Below are 15,639 nucleotides of genomic sequence, written 5' to 3' on the forward strand. Positions count from 1 at the left end.
GCCCCAGAATTGCTAACACGGTAGGAAAGGTGTGTGGCCTTGAGAGTGCATGCTTCAAGACCCAGGTGCTGCTTAGACTGAAAGCACACTCCAAAATGACTATTTAAAATCATGTTATTGGACTGGAGATGTAGCTCAGTGGTAGAAAGCTTGCCTACCATGCACAAGGCCCTGGATTTGATCCAGCAGAACAACTTTGTAATGTTTTGAACAACCAATAAAAAAAAAATTAAAAAAAAAGAAAAAAAAAAACATTTTGATAGTTAAAATGAAGATTTCATCCCACAGAGCTCAATCTATGTTAGATCCAGCTTTCCCAGCCTTTTCTGGAAATCAATGCAACTTATCACTGATCATTTTTAATTTTCCTTAATTGGAGGAATTATCGATTCACCTGTCTTCCTGATTTTCCTAGGCTGACAGGATCATCTCAGGAGGAGAGAAGCATTACTCCCCTTCTAAAAAATAGCATTACGCTACTCTTTAAAATATTAACTCGCTAAAAACTATATGCTAGACAAGGTTTTTAATACATCTCAATTTAATTGAGTTGCCCAAGACAAGAAAGAACTCTATAAAACTTAGTGCTGTATGCATCTGATCTTTGATTTCTTTTGGAATTGCATATCCATTCAAAATAGAACCACACCAGCATTGTTGGAAATGTCTGAATAAAAAATCAGATTATAAAGCAATTTTGAGCAATTGACATAGATGAAAAAGTAGAAGGGGCAGGAAATGATTAGGGGGATATTGCGATTAGCAATATATATATATATAATGATAATATTTCTTTAACTGTGTCTCTCAGGGGGACAGAAGTAGTCTTCATTTCTATGCCATTCCTGTAACTTGGATCTCCAAAATAACATTGCTTAAACCCAGAATATAGCGTTTCTGGAGAAAAATCCCCCCTCAGCTTTTGTTTCTTGCACCTCTAGTTTCTGGGGCTCAAATTCAGTCCTGGGTCCAGGGGACAGGTGAAAGCCACCTTTCCACTGCCCCCTAAGCAATAAGCTCGGAGGTGGCTGAGTCTGCGTCTGCGGTGGCGTTCCCAGGTGTGGGAGCGGGTTGCGGCCTGGAGAGGTTGCAACGCGCGGCCAGGTGTGACGTGGCGTGCGGGCGGCCCGCAAGGTCAGGCCCAGGGCGCAGCCGGAACCAGGGCGCCGCAGGGTCGGGCGGAGCGGCGTGCAGCCTGCAGGGGGCGCCGCCCGGAGCGGCTTGGGGGCGGCGCCCGAGCAGGGCATTTCCGCTCCGCGGCGGGCGCGTGGTCCCAGGGCGCCGCGGGGGGCCGCAGGTGAGGCGCGGGCGCGGGCGCGGGCGCGGGCACGGGGCGCCGTTGGGCCAGGGCCGCCGCGGGATCGCGCAGGAGCCGGAAACCGCCGCAGGCCCAGGTGGGCGCCGCGTCCCCGTGAACGGCCACCCGCCCCCAAGGCCGCTTTGGCAGGATCGAGGCGGGGACGATTTCAGAAATCCAGCTTTTGATTTTAGAGATGCTGTTTTGAAGGACACCAAAGCCTACAGAAGAAAAATAAAAACTTCTGGCCTTGCGCGCTTCGCTCTTAGGTTTCCTGGAGCCACTCGAGGGACATCTGGACTTGGGAGAGATCCTCTTCCTGGCTTTCAAGTGCGGTCATGGTTGCGGCTTCTCTGTTGGCCAGGGTAACGCCACCGGCTCGCTCAGAACCCAGCAGAGGCGTCTTTTGAACACAGCTTGCTGCTGGGGTTGAGTTCAGTGTCTTAGTATTGAAGTGATAAGATGATGCACTAGAATTGTGACTATGTTTTTTTCTTTCGTTTTCTTGTTTAGAGTCGGTTATTCATTGCCCCGGGGTTTGGGGGGGGGGGAATCACGAAATAAAAACTAAAGCATATCTCTGAATTAATTGGATTGACCTATATAAAGTGTGGGGTTTAAGCACAGTACACAGGCTTTTGTCCATTTTCTTGAATGAAGACTTCCCTGGCCCCATTCAATGTAATGACGTGCCACTATGGAGAACCCTGCAGTTTGGACTCCTTTTTTTCTGAAACAGCTCCCAGAAGAAGCCATAAGTTTTTGAATAAGCAAACCTCTCTTCCTCAGTGCACAGCATTTATCTTTTAAAAGCTGAGTTTGCAAAGTTAAATTCTAACTGGTGGATTTTTGTATGGAATTATTTTATACTAGTTGACCTTACCAACTAGAAACCTAACTACTAACACTAGTCCTGGAGAAGGTGATTATTCACTGTGATGCTGGCAGGAGGTAGCAATATGTGAACAAAACAGAAACTATTTATTTTTATTTTTATTTTTTATCGGTTTATTTTTCTTTTTAGTTTACCTCCTAAGATCTCTCAGTTCCAGCTGTCAGCATTTGCAGTCCTTGGAAGGTAGTAAACCTTGGCTACTGAAGACTTTATTTGGAGAGCCTCAGTTAAGCGTGACCACCCGGCATCTCGGTTCCAGGAATTCATTGCTTAGCTGAAGGACTCTATGGTCAGTGAAACTGCTCAGAGCAAGGCAGCCTTGTTTAGTCCCTGGACCCAGAAGGCTGCAGGCTGTGGTTATTCTGTGTCCTATTGGTGGACCCCCTCAAATGGCTTTCCAGAAGGGACCCAGCGATGGGAAGTCTCTGGTTTGTTTGGCATCCAGTGTGCTGTTGGAGTGGAGAGGAACACACACAGGAGGACAACAGGGAAGGTCACACCAGGCCCAGACCTTGAGTAGAGAGTAAATTCTTGTAGGAAAGTGGCATTCCTGGAGGTTGACACCATGAGCAAAGATAAAATGCTTAAAATGAGACTAGTGAAGAGTTCAGCCAGGTTGCCCCCAGTGTGGGGAGGACTGGTCAGACAGGTGCCTGGGGAAAAAGCTCTCTGGTGATCAGCTCATTTTTACTCAAGGTTCTGATGTCTTCCTTTCTTTTCTTTTTTCTTTTTTTTTTTTAAGAAAAATGTAAGCAAACATAGAAGCACAGGGAATAGTATAATTTCCATATACCTGTCAAATAGATCAAATGATTCTTCTTCTTTTTTTTTTTTTTTTGGTTGAAGCAACTTAAAGTGGTTTATCCCAGACAACATAACAGTTTCCCTCTAAATAGTTCCGTATCCACCTTCAAAAAATGGACATTTTCTTTGTTGTTGTTTTTGTTGTTCAAAGGATAGGAAAAAGAAAAGGGGACACTCTCAAGGGAGAAAGTGGGTTCTCAAGGAGGAGAGGGACAGTGTGCCTCTCCTGCACTCCAGTTTTATTGGGGAGCCCAGAGAAGTTTCCAGAGAGTTGTTCCTGAACAAAGTATACCTCTTGACTTTTTTAATTTTTATTTTTTTAATTTTTTTGTGTTTTCATACATGTACTTAGGGTAATGATGTTCATCTCATTCCACCATCGTTCCTACCCCCATGCCCCTCCTCCCTCCCCTATGCCCTATCTAAAGTTCATCTGTTCCCCCCATCCCCATTATGAATCAGCCTTATATCAGAGAAGACATTCAGCATCTGGTTTTGTAGGATTGGCTTACTTCATTCAGCATTATTTTCTCTAACTCCATCCATTTACCTCTAAATGCCGTGATTTTATTCTCTTTTAATGCTGAGTAATATTCCAATGTGTATATATACCACATTTTCTTTATCCATTCATCTACTGAAGGGTATCTAGATTGGATCCACAATTTAGCTATTGTAAATTGTGCTGCTATAAACACTGATATGGCTGTGTCCCTGTAGTATGCTGTTTTAAAGTCCTTTGTGTATAAACCAAGGAAATGGATAGTTGAATCGAATGGTGGTTCCATTCCCAGTGTTCCAAGGAATCTCCATACTCCTTACAGATTGGTTGCACCAATTTGCAGGCCCACAAGCAATGTAAGAGTGTGCCCTTTTCCCCACATCCTCACCAATGCTTGTTGTTGTTTGTATTCTTAATAGCTGCCGTTCTGACTGGAGTGAGATGAAATCTTAGAGTAGTTTTGATTTGCATTTCTCTAATTTATAGAGATGTTGAATATTTTTTTCATATATTTGTTGATTGTATATCATCTTCTGAGATGGCTCATTTATTGATTGGGTTGTGTGTGTTTTTTTTGTTGTTGTTGTTGTTTGTTTGTTTTGGTGTTAAGTTTTTTGAGTGCTTTATATATCCTAGAGATTAGTACTCTATCTGATGTGCATGTGGTAAATAAAAATTTGCTCCCATTCTGTAGGCCTTGTATTTACCTCACTGATTGCTTCTTTTGCTGAGAAGAAGCTTTTTAGTTTGAATCCATCCCATTTATTGAGTCTTGGTTTTAATTCTTGCACTACAGGAATCTTATTAAGGAAGTTTGGACCTAATCCAACATGATGGAGATTTGGGCCTACTTTTTCTTCTACTAGCTGCAGGGTCTCTGATTTAGTTCCTAGGTCCTTGATCACTTTGAGTTGAGTTTCGTGCAAGGTGAGAGAGAGGGGTTTAATTTCATTTTGTTGCATATGGATTTCCAGTTTTCCTGGTACCATTTGTTGAAGAGGCTATCCTTTCTACAATATATGTTTTTGGTGCCTTTGTCTAATATAAGATAACTGTATTTATGTAGGTTTGTCTCTGTGTCCTCTATTCTGTAACATTGGTTTACAATTCTATTTTGGTGCCAATACCACACTGTTTTTGTTACTATTGCTCTGTAGTATAGTTTAAGTTCTGGTGTCATGATGCCACCTGCTTCACTCTTTCTGCTAAAGATTGCTTTAGCTTTTCTGGGTCTCTTATTTTTCCAAATGAATTTCACGATTGCTTTTTCTATTTCTATGAGGAATGTCATTGGAATTTTGTTTGGAATTGCATAAAATATGTATAATGCTTTTGGTAGTATAGTCATTTTGATAATATTAATTCTGCCTATCCAAGAGCAAGGTAGATCTTTCCATCTTCTAAGGTCTTCTTTAATTTCTTTCTTTAGTGTTCTATAGTTTTCACTATACAGGTCTTTTACTTATTTCATTAAGTTGATTCCCAAGATTTTTTTTTTTTGAGGCTATTGTAAATGGGATAATTTCATTGTTTCTCTTTCAGAATATTTGTCACTGATATACAGAAATGCCTTTGATTTATGGGTGTTGAAAAAAATGGACATTTTCTTGTAAAACCATAATAACATTACCACCTAATGAAATTGACAATAATTCCTTAATGTTTTCTAAACCTAGTTCATAGAGAGATTTCCCTGATTGCCTCAAAAATGCTTTTTTTCTTTTTTTGGTACTGGGGTTTGAACCTTGGGGCACTCAGCCACGGAGCAACATCCCTAGTTCTTTTTATTTTTTATTTTGAGACAGGCTGTCACTAAGAGAAATGTACTTTTTACTGTTGGTTTGTGTGAATCATAAGCCAAACAAGGGCCACATGTGGTATTTGTTGATTATCATTTTCATCTAGGGCAGGCAGTTGGCTAGATACTCTCAGCTTTGCAGGCCACGGGGTCTCTGTGTGACTTTCTGTCACGCAGTAGCCATAGCTGATATGTAAGTCAGTGAGTTGGCTGTGTTCAAATAACGTTGCATTTTCAGAGTTGTTTTGCTTTGTTTTAAACTCCCTGGTGGGTTAGACTTACCCATAGGCCATAGTTGGCTGACCCTGGTCTGGAGCAACCTATGGGTTTAATGCTAATGACTTGCTAATGACACTTGGTTTGTTGCCTGTAGAATGCTTTATTTTCTGGGTTTATGTGACTGCTCTTTGTACAGTATGATTTAACCTGCTCCTCTAGCCTCTGTATTCTTATGAATTGGAAGTTAAATCTAAAGGCTCAATCAGATTCATTGTTACCGTTTCCACCAAGACTACTTCAGAGTGGTTTTAATGTTTTTAAATATAAATTTATCTAACTTTAAAAGATTTAGAGACTCTCATCCTGAAAACTCAGCATTCTTTTTTTATTATTTATTTATTTATTTATTTAAGGTAGTTGTAGATGTACAGAATGCCTTTAATTTTTTTTTTTTAAATGTGATGTTAAGGATCAAAGCCAGTGCTTCACACATGCTAGGCCAGCGCTCTGCCACGGAGCTTCGGCCCCAGCCCCAAAGCTTAAAATAAGCTTTGCCCGATGGCAGTGAATACACTTTTTTCCTTCTCTCCTTACTTATTTGTCGGAGAGGTTGTAGCTGTTATTTCTCAGGGAGGTTGAGAGTTTGAACCCTCCTCTAGGTCTGTGTGAACTCCCCTCTATTCCAGGCTTACTTGGTGCCTTGGGCTGGAGGATCACGTATTCCTTCTGAATGGAGACTTTCCTTCCATGGACCAAGCCCAGGGTTTGAGATTGCCTTCCAAGAGGCATTGGGTTTTTTGTTTTAATCCCCTTGAACACTGCATTTTACTCACTTCTTATTTTACCTGACTCTCTCCAGCAGGACTGAGATCCAGAAACTTGGTGCACATGGACCTTTGGGTCTCTGCGTGAGGCAGGCGTGCTCTCCTGTATCCTGAGGAAGGATTCCAAAGCCAAAAACTTAAGACTCTCAGACTCTCTGTGCTCCTGGATTCCTGGGCCACACAGCTTTGAACAAACTTACAGGTGAGAATTATTTCCTCTTTTCTGGACTATTCATAACTCCTAAATTCTAGAGGCGCTGAAGCAATATGCTGACAGAGAGTGCACACAGAGCCAGTTGGAATCCCTTGTCTTTTTGTTATTTAAGAAAAGTAGGGGGCTGGGGCTGGAGCTCAGTGGTAGAGCACTTGCCTAGCATGCGTGAGGCACTGGGTTCGATCCTCAGCACCATATAAAAATCAACAAATAAAATAAAGGCATTCTATCCATCTATAACTACAAAAAAATTAAAAAAAAAAAAGAAAAAGTAGGGGCCGGGGGTGGTGGCACCTATGTATAATCCCAGGGACTCAGGAGGCTGAGGCAGGAGGATCACAAATTTGAAGCCAGCCTCAGCAATTTAGTAAGTTCCTAATTAGCTTAGGAAGACCCTGTCTCAAAATAAAAAAGGAATGTATCTCAGTGATAGAGTGCCCCTGGGTTCAATCCCTAATACTATGGGGAAAAAAAAAACAGAATAGTAGGAGCGACTGTGTTTATATTCCTTTACCAATTTTTGAATTGAGTTTTGATCTTATTGATTTATAAAAATTCTTTATATATTAATGATACTAATCTTTTGTCATATAGACTATAACTCTTTTCCCTCAATTGTTTTTGTATTTGCTTACAGTTTTTGTGCTCTTCAGAAAATTTTAATTTTGTGTAGTGAAAAATATCAGTCTCCATTTTTTGTTTTGTTTTGCTTGGAAAAGAACTGCCCATTTCAAGATTTTTTAAAATTCTTGTTAATACAGATAAATGAACATGTGATCAGAGCTGGTGTATTATTCGGCTTCACATTACTATAATAAAATACTTGAGGTAATTATTTTATAAAGTAAAAAGATTTATTTTTCCTCACTGTTTTGAAGGTCCAATCCAAGATCAGACAGACCCACTGCTTTGGGCCTCTGGTGGCTGTGTCCGATAGCATGGCAGAGATCACATGGCAGAGCAGACCCTAACTTCATAAGCCAGGGAGTAAAGAGGAAAAGACCAGGGTCCTCTTCTAGGGCATGTGCCCAGTGAACTGAGGACATCCCATAAGGCTGCACTTCCTAGCAGTTCTACCACCTCCCAATGGCATCACCCTGGGGACCAAGCTTCTCACACGTGGAACTTTGGGGGTTGAATATTCAGCATCCCAACCCTACAGCAGAGAACATGTGACTCTGCAAAAGAAGACTCTCTAAGTGGGACGATTTCCACCAGATAATGTCCAAATACACAACCGTTGGCATTAAAATGAGGCCATTGCTGGTAAGGGTTGTGGTTTGGAGATGGGTAGTTGAGGAATCTTTAATTATGTCATTATACTAGTTTTGTATTAAACTTCTCATAATAAACAAATTTTCTTTATAAAAGAAAGAATGGTAGGGGAGACCCCCTTCATCCCATTTGCTCATATTCCACAGCTATTTGTTAGGCAGTTCTGTGCTACCCTTGATGTCCCATGGTTCTATATGTAGGAGACCTGTAAAAACCAGTCAAAGTTCATAGGAATCCTATAAAATCGCTCCATTTCAGTTTTTATAGGTGTCTTACACCTAGGACCACGAGACATGGTGGTTTAGCATTGGGGTGCGGGGTTCATAAATGCTCATGGTCTTGAACTTAGAGGTTGTACACGGGAGGCAGATATTAATGGGGCAGTGGCTGATTAGGCAGCTACCTTGAGAGTATCTACCTGTCATTCTGCAGGGTGGAGAGTCCATAGCTTCCCATGGCAGTTCTTCTGTCTTAGTGACACTGCGATCATGTCACACTGAGCGGCAGGCCCTGTTGGCCTTGGCTGTTTCTCTTCATAACCATATTAGTGTCAGGTCTTCTATCGCAAAGTACCCCACACCGGGAGGCTTAGAAAACAGAAATTTATTCCCTCCCTGTTCACAGAGATTCAAAATCTAAACCCAGGAGTGGGCAGGGCTGCCCTCCCTCCAGAAGCTCTGTGGGGAAATCCCTCCTGCCTCTGCTGGCCAGGGGCGGCTCCCAGTACCCCTTGCTCTTGCTCATGGCTGCCTCGTGCCGGTGTCTGTCCTTCATCACATGGCCCTCTCCCTTCCCATGAGACAACTGGCATTGGACTTCAGGCCCGTCCAGATGCTCCAGGGTAATCTCACCTGCAGTCCTTCACTTGCCCACAGGTGCAAGGTCCATTGGCCAGGCCAGGGAACATGTGGTTCTGAGGGTCAGGACCTGGACCTTTTGGGGAGCCTTTACTCTCTGCTTCACTCTGCAGTACAGCAGCCACCACTGGGTCAGAGCAGCTGCCCAGACACATTAACACTAGCTTCCCCTGTCCTCAAGGAGTGTCCCCACGTCTGCTCTCCCTCCAGGTGCTGGTGTGCTGAAGCCCTGCAGGCCCCTCAGGCCTCAGCGTTGGTAGGAGGGCATCTTAGTCCATTTTGTGCCGTTGTAACCTGAGGCCGGGTAACTTGTAAAGAGTAGAGATTTATTTCTCTCAGTTCTGGAGGCTGGAAGTCCAAGACTGGAGGGGTAGGGGCTGCGTCTGCAGGGCCTTCGTGCTGGCCGTCCCACGGTGGAAGGACAGGAGGGTAAGAGCACCAGAAGGAGAGAAGGGGCGTGCACTGCTCATCTTCTCGGGAGCAGAGCACTCTGCTGGTGTGTCTGCTGCTGCAGCTCTTTTACCTGTTTAAGGGTGTGATCGTGTCCCTCAGGGGATGGGTGAATTTTGCATGTTAAAACCCAGGGCTGCGGGACTGGGAACTCTGATTTAATAAGCCTGTGCCTTCCTCATTTCATCATTTTAGGAAATAATCACAGCTGCCTGCTTCGAAGACTCTTTCTGCCTTGATTTTGGTTTCTGTGAAGTTAGGTAGCGTTGATGAAGCCTGATACAAACTCACTAGTGGGAGTCAGACCACCTGATAAATGAATAGAGAACTGTTTGACCGTATTCCCAGGAGTACTTGAAAAGACCAGGTCACTGTCAGTGTGACAGTTAAGTGAGGAGTCACGACCAGCAAGCTCTTAGAGCAGAAGCCAGATTTGCAGGTGAGCCAGGTGTGCAGGTCCCTGGGCCTAAGTCAGGTGTGACACACTCTGGATCTGCTGACTGCAAGAACCTTCCAGAAGCTCAGTTACATACTGCTTCTTACTAGCTTCTCTAGTCTCCATTGTCACTTTCCATCTGTGCTGACTAGCAAATTGAACACACATTTCGAATTCCATTGGCCCAGGTTGAACATCTCTAACCCAGAAATCAGAAATGTTCCAAAACCTGACAATTTTTGAGTGATAAAGTATCGGATTTCAGAGCATTTTGGATTTCAGATTTACAGATCAGGAATGCTCACCCCATGCAAATTTCCCCAAATCTGAAAAACCGTGAAATCTGAGACACTTCTGGACCTGTGGGTTCCAGATAAGGGATATGCAACCTGCAGTGGTGGCATAAGCGAGTGTTTTCTCATGTAACTTCTGAAGAATGTCTGTAACAAAGTCACCCGTGACAAACTGGTGTCTAGAGTAGTTTACCACTGGAATTGCTTGGGATTAGAATCCCCAGTAGAAAAGAGCAGGTTTTTGGGCTGGGGATGTGGCTCAAGCAGTAGCGTGCTTACCTGGCATGCGTGCAGCCCGGGTTCGATCCTCAGCACCACATACAAAGATGTTGTGTCCGCCGAAAACTAAAAAATAAATATTAAAAAATTCTCTCTCTCTTAAAAAAAAAAAAAAAGAAAAGAGCAGGTTTTATGTTCAAAAATTTCTCTGTGGCCTCGTAAGTTCCAGTATCTCTTTACCAGTGAATAGTTTTCAAGGTCAATTTTGTGATCCAGGTTCCCTTAGAAAACAGCTATTTCCTCTTCCAGTCTTTCTGATACTTCAGTTGTGCCCATGTAAATGATGAACCCCTGATGAAGAAAGACCAGGGAAATATCATTCCTGTCTTTCATGCTTAACAATGAGGTTGCTCCTGCAGAGACTCCTCCAGGTAGGGGACCCTCCTCCTCCTTCTCCTCCTCTTCCTTCTCCTCCTTCTTCTTCCTCCTCACCCCCACCCCTCTCTATGTCTTTTATTAAGATCATTGCCCAGACCTTACAAGTGGAGTGTAAAACTTCTCCTGCACCAGCCACGAGCATCAGGGACCACCCCAGCTCAGTTTTACTGTTAGCTTCTGGAGAATCTTGAAGCAAATCCTATAAATCACGTCATTTCATCCCCAAATGTTGCAGTAGGAATTTTGTTTAAAAGATTCTTTTCTTACATAACTAAAATCCTAATTATTGAGTAAAAACTCCATAATATCGAATACTATATTTTGTAGTTCCTTGATTTTGTAAGAGCAAAGTCTGTGCGGCATCGCATTCTGGTTGGAGTTGGTGAGAGCCATTCCTCATACTCACTTCTACACCTCATGAACCTTTTAATAGTAAATGTGTGTCAAGCACTGATTCAATTCAATTCTGAGTGCTCTTATTCTACCTTTTACTTAATTTCAAAGTAGTTGTGTGAATAATATGTGAATATATTATTTAAATGTATATATATGGTGAAATCAACTTTTTTTGTGCAGTTCTGAGGTTTTAAAATGTGGTGGTTCTTGTAACCATCATCACAATCCAGCTCCCCAGAGCACTTCCATCACCAGAACATCCAGAAGACTCCCCCCTGCTGCCCTTCCTAGTCAGGCCTCCCTGGTGACCAGTCATCTCTTCCCCATCCTTAGAAGTTCTGCCTTCTCCCAAATGTCATGAAAATGGAATTTGCAGCATAGAACCTCTGAGACTGGCTTCTGTCACTGAGACAGTGCCTTTGCCCCTCATCCGTGCACACATCCTTTTTTGATGTCGTGGTCTGGACGTCCAAAGTATGTCCATCCACTGTGGGAGGGCGTCTGGATTATTTCAGCCTCTGGTGATTATGCAGAGAGCTGCTGTAAACGTATGTATGTAGGGTTTTGTTTGAAGAAAACTTCATCTCTCTAGAGTGAATCCCTAGGAGCACAATTGCTGGTAGGTGATACGCTACTTTTATAAGACACTGCTAGACTTAATTATATAGGAAACTTTCCAGAGTGGCTCTACCCCTTTGTGTTCCCACTAGTAATGTGAGGGAGTTCCAGTTGCTCCACATCCTTGTCAGCACTTCATATGATCAGGTTTGGGGTTTTTTTGTTTGATTGTTTGTTGTTTTATTTTGAGCCATCCTAATAGATGTGCGTTTTTTTCTTTTTTCATCTGTTAATTATCTGATTTCAGGTTTTTGAGATTATAAAAGAATATATTTAATCTTGAATAAATGAGAGCATTAAATTTATTTTAAGTACTTGTTATAAAAATAAGTATTTGATTTTTCTGATGATTTTCTACATTTAAATATGGCAAATATTCTATATTGAAAAATCGATTAAAACCAGAATGTTTTACAGACTGGAGTCTCTTAAATCTCACCCATTGAGAGATGGAGCTTGGCAGAGGAGTGTGAATGTTAATATCTGGGTGTGAATTTTTCAGTGATCAGTTCATCACAGGTCCCTGTGAGTATCTTGTTGCTATTTTTAGTGCTAGTGGCCAATGGTACTGTGTTTGTTTTTGCCACCGGTTTCATGCTGGATTAGGTCGATGGGTGAATACTTAATTACCTGACAGCAAATTGGATGCACATGGAGAGTCATTCATTGATGTCTTTTAACTGTAGTGAACACTGTCATGGTTTGAAACAATGGACCTCTCCATGTTTCTGAAAGTCAGAGCTTGCCTTTGACCACCTCTTTCCTTGTGAAGCCATGGCCAGCACAAGGAAGGAGACCCTTTGACTTTCCCTATCCTGTGCCTCCCCCTTCAGGTGATTCAGGGACTGGTCACTGGTCACGCTTGCTTCAAAGTGTGGAGCTGATGCCTAAGTTAATTCCTGAACTGCATTGTTTGTGGTTTTTGTTTTGCTGTTATTTGTTTTGCAGTACTGGGGATGGACCCAGGGCCTCATGCATACCAGACAAGTGTTCTACCAGTGAGCCACATCCCAGCCCTCAGAATGCACTGTTAATGTCAGTCCTCAGTTATCGCTCCTCCCACCAGATGAGACTGTGAAAGTCTTCAGACACACAGGGTCATTGCTGAAGGAGGCCTTGTCTGTACTTTCATGCCTCACCCATTAGCTTCTATGGTTCAGGCTTCTAGTTGGTGGTTCTGTTTAAAACCCAGGGGTTGGAGGGTTCTGTTAACTACCTGGAAGAACAATGGTGTGGAGGTTTTTCTCTGGGACTTGATTCTCCCTCTTTTGCTTCCAAAATGCCGCTGGAAAGTCAGACCTATTGACATACCTTCCTTTCTAACTGAGGGATTTTATAAAGAAAAAAGCTGAGCTAACACAGGAAGGAAGATCGGGGGCAGAAAGCCAGTGGGTTTTTGAGGTTGTTGTGGTTGGAAGCCTTAGAACCTAGAACTAGGAAGATTTGGTTCAAAGTGTTGAAGAAATGGGATAGACTTCTGTAGTCAAGTAACTTTTGGTTAAAAACTAACATTAATTGACCCTCCCATCAATTAGGGCTAGGAAATGTCAGAAGTAGTGAAGGATTAGTAAAGATCTTACCTCCAATGGACTTAAGTCTTTGTTTTGCTTGAAGTTATTTATTTTGGTACTGGGGATTTAACCCAGTGACTCTTAATCACTGAGCCACATCCCCAACCCTTTTTATTTTTTATTTCGAGACAGGGTCTCACTGAGTTGCTTAGAGCTTCACTAAGTTTGCTGAGATTGGCCTTGAACTTGCAATCCTCCTGTCTCAGCCTCCCTGGTTGCTGGGATTGCAGGTGTGTGCCACCACACCCGGCTTAAAATTATTTTTTAATCATCTTTAAATGATATGCTGTTGAAATTATTTTAATGCAGTCATATATATGTGCATATATATCTGGGTGAGGATGAGAGGAAGGGACAATGGAAATGCATCTGGCCTTTAGTCCAGGGGTTTTAGAATACCAGCCTAATACCCCTGCTGCCCCCTGGTGGCAGTGTATTAAACAGTGCAGTTCACAAGCAAGCATAACCCAGCCCATTGACTTCCCTGTCCCAAGAATCCTAGGGCAGCCTAGGAGACAGTTTTTCTTTCCACTCTTGTGATGACTACTTGGGTGATTTCTGATAAATCATTTAGTTTAAAGTCCATATTTCACTTTCTTCAGCTTTAACATGTAATTTCTAAAGTTTCTTCCAGCTTTAATGTCTTTTAATTCTCTGACGATGTTCACAAATATTGTGTGGTAGAGATGTGTCAAGTTTCATTTTTTTCCCTTGGAATCTATACCCTAATTCCAGGTAGTTATTCAAGAAGGCAGGTTCTAGAATACTTCCTGAAACGTGATGGGATTCAGCTATTGGCCGGAAACTGCATGGATCTGTAGCAGCACAGTCCACATGATTCATATGATGACCCTGCATCATTATTAAAAGTTTAAAGTTACATCATTCAGAAAACTTAATTTTTAATAGTGGAAAAATGCATAATAAAATTTACCATCTTGGCCAATTTTAAGTGACAGTTCAGTAGTGTTAAGTATCTTCACATCATCGGGCCATCTTTGCTGTTATTCAGTTCTAGAACTTTTTCCTTTTGCAGAACTGAAGGTCTGTACAATAACTCGTCATTCCCTTCTTCCCCAGCCCCTGGTAACTACCATTCCATCTTCTGTCTCTGTAAATCTATTCAAGATACTTCATATGAGTAAAATCATGTTCTATTTGTCCATTTTGACTGGCTTATTTCACTTAACATAATGTCCTCACAGTTTATTCATATTGTACTAGAATTTCTTTGGGTGGCTTCCATTGCTTGGCTATTGTGAACGCTGCTGCTGGAAACATGGAAGCCACGCCATTTTCAGTGTGCCATGTTGTACCATGTTTATCAGTGCAGAGAAGAGTCTATGTGATTTTTAAGAACATTAATCAACCATACTAGGTAATTGGTATATGCATTTTTGTCTGGATATGTAATTTTAAAAGGAACTAGGACTGGGAGTGTAGCTCAGTGGTAGGGCAGGGCACTTGCCTGGCATGTGAGAGGCCCTGAGTTCAATCCTCAGCATTAAAAAAACAAAAAGTTTAACAGGAATATTTATCAGATACAGCTGTATGCTAGGCTCTGTATCTGTGATGCAGGCTAGTAGCCATCCCTTCTAATTCTGTGGTTTACCCTTCTCTCAGAAGGAGACTGATAGTTCTTAGAATCACCTGAAAGCCAGAATTTGCCTATACATTATCTCCATCCATTAGTCCTCAAGGTGGGCATTATTCATTCTGGTTTTCAGTGCTGTAACTGATGTTCAGAGAGACGAAAATCCTTGAACAAGGGCACACAGCTAAAAGATGGCAGGGCGAGGCTGACAGGGAAGTGTGGCCCACCTACTGCAAAAGCATGTGTTCTTGTGCCTGCACTGGCTCCTGCTTCCAGGAATGACACCAAACAGCAACCATCTGAAAACAATATCACAAAATTGCAGTGTTTATGATGAATAACTCAGAGAAACTTTCATAATGTCTTTGTATTAAATAGCAACCCTTTGCCTGTTGCTTGCAGAGAGAGCATTGTAGATGAGTTCATCTGAGACGCATCTCCAAGGCTTGCTTCTGGAGGATTTTGCAGAATAAATCTCCCTGCTTTCAAAGGGTGGTCCTCATGTGCTGATCCCTGTGTTTCCGAGGTTCCCCTCCACTGCGTCAATATTTTCCCTTACTTCCCTTTGGTCTGTCAGGGAGCTAAGACCAGTGTCATTGCACTTTGCCCTCTGTCTCTATAATGCCATGGTGTTTGGGCCTCGAGCTCTGCAGTTGCTCTGCCCCTGTGTTTCACGTAGGTGAGGAAAGGGCTATAGACTGTCCTCAGAGGGGGATTTTCTTGGACACTCTGCAAGCTCCCGAGGAGACCCAGCACAACTTTCCCTCACGGGCACTTTCACATGAACAAAGAAGTAGTGATATAGCATCTGAGCAGCCGTTGAAGCCTTTCTAAGAGTTTCTGGGCAATCAGTGACATTTCTTGGGACTTTAGAAACCTAGAGATGGGTGAGGAACTTCCAGAGACTTCCAGAGGCCCAGCTGCCTGCACGTCCAGCTC

At 42.6% G+C, this 15,639-nt stretch overlaps 1 protein-coding gene across 4 annotated transcripts in view; it reads left to right on the plus strand.

The window, feature by feature from the left end:
- Positions 1–1,400: 1,400 nt before the first annotated feature.
- The window catches only part of Ggact (gamma-glutamylamine cyclotransferase), a 39,821-nt gene continuing 25,582 nt past the window's right edge, over positions 1,401–15,639 (plus strand). For all 4 annotated transcript variants that reach the window (XM_058582748.1, XM_058582746.1, XM_058582749.1 and 1 more), the window contains exons 1-2: positions 1,401–1,662; positions 6,378–6,541. The gene's annotated coding sequence lies outside the window, so the exon portion shown is untranslated. The remainder of the gene's footprint in view (positions 1,663–6,377; positions 6,542–15,639) is intronic.

Source organism: Marmota monax, unplaced genomic scaffold, assembly GCF_021218885.2.
Source record: "Marmota monax isolate L192 unplaced genomic scaffold, Marmota_monax_Labrador192_F-V1.1 WCK01_AAM20220418_F8-fsc00026, whole genome shotgun sequence".
NCBI lineage: Eukaryota > Metazoa > Chordata > Mammalia > Rodentia > Sciuridae > Marmota > Marmota monax.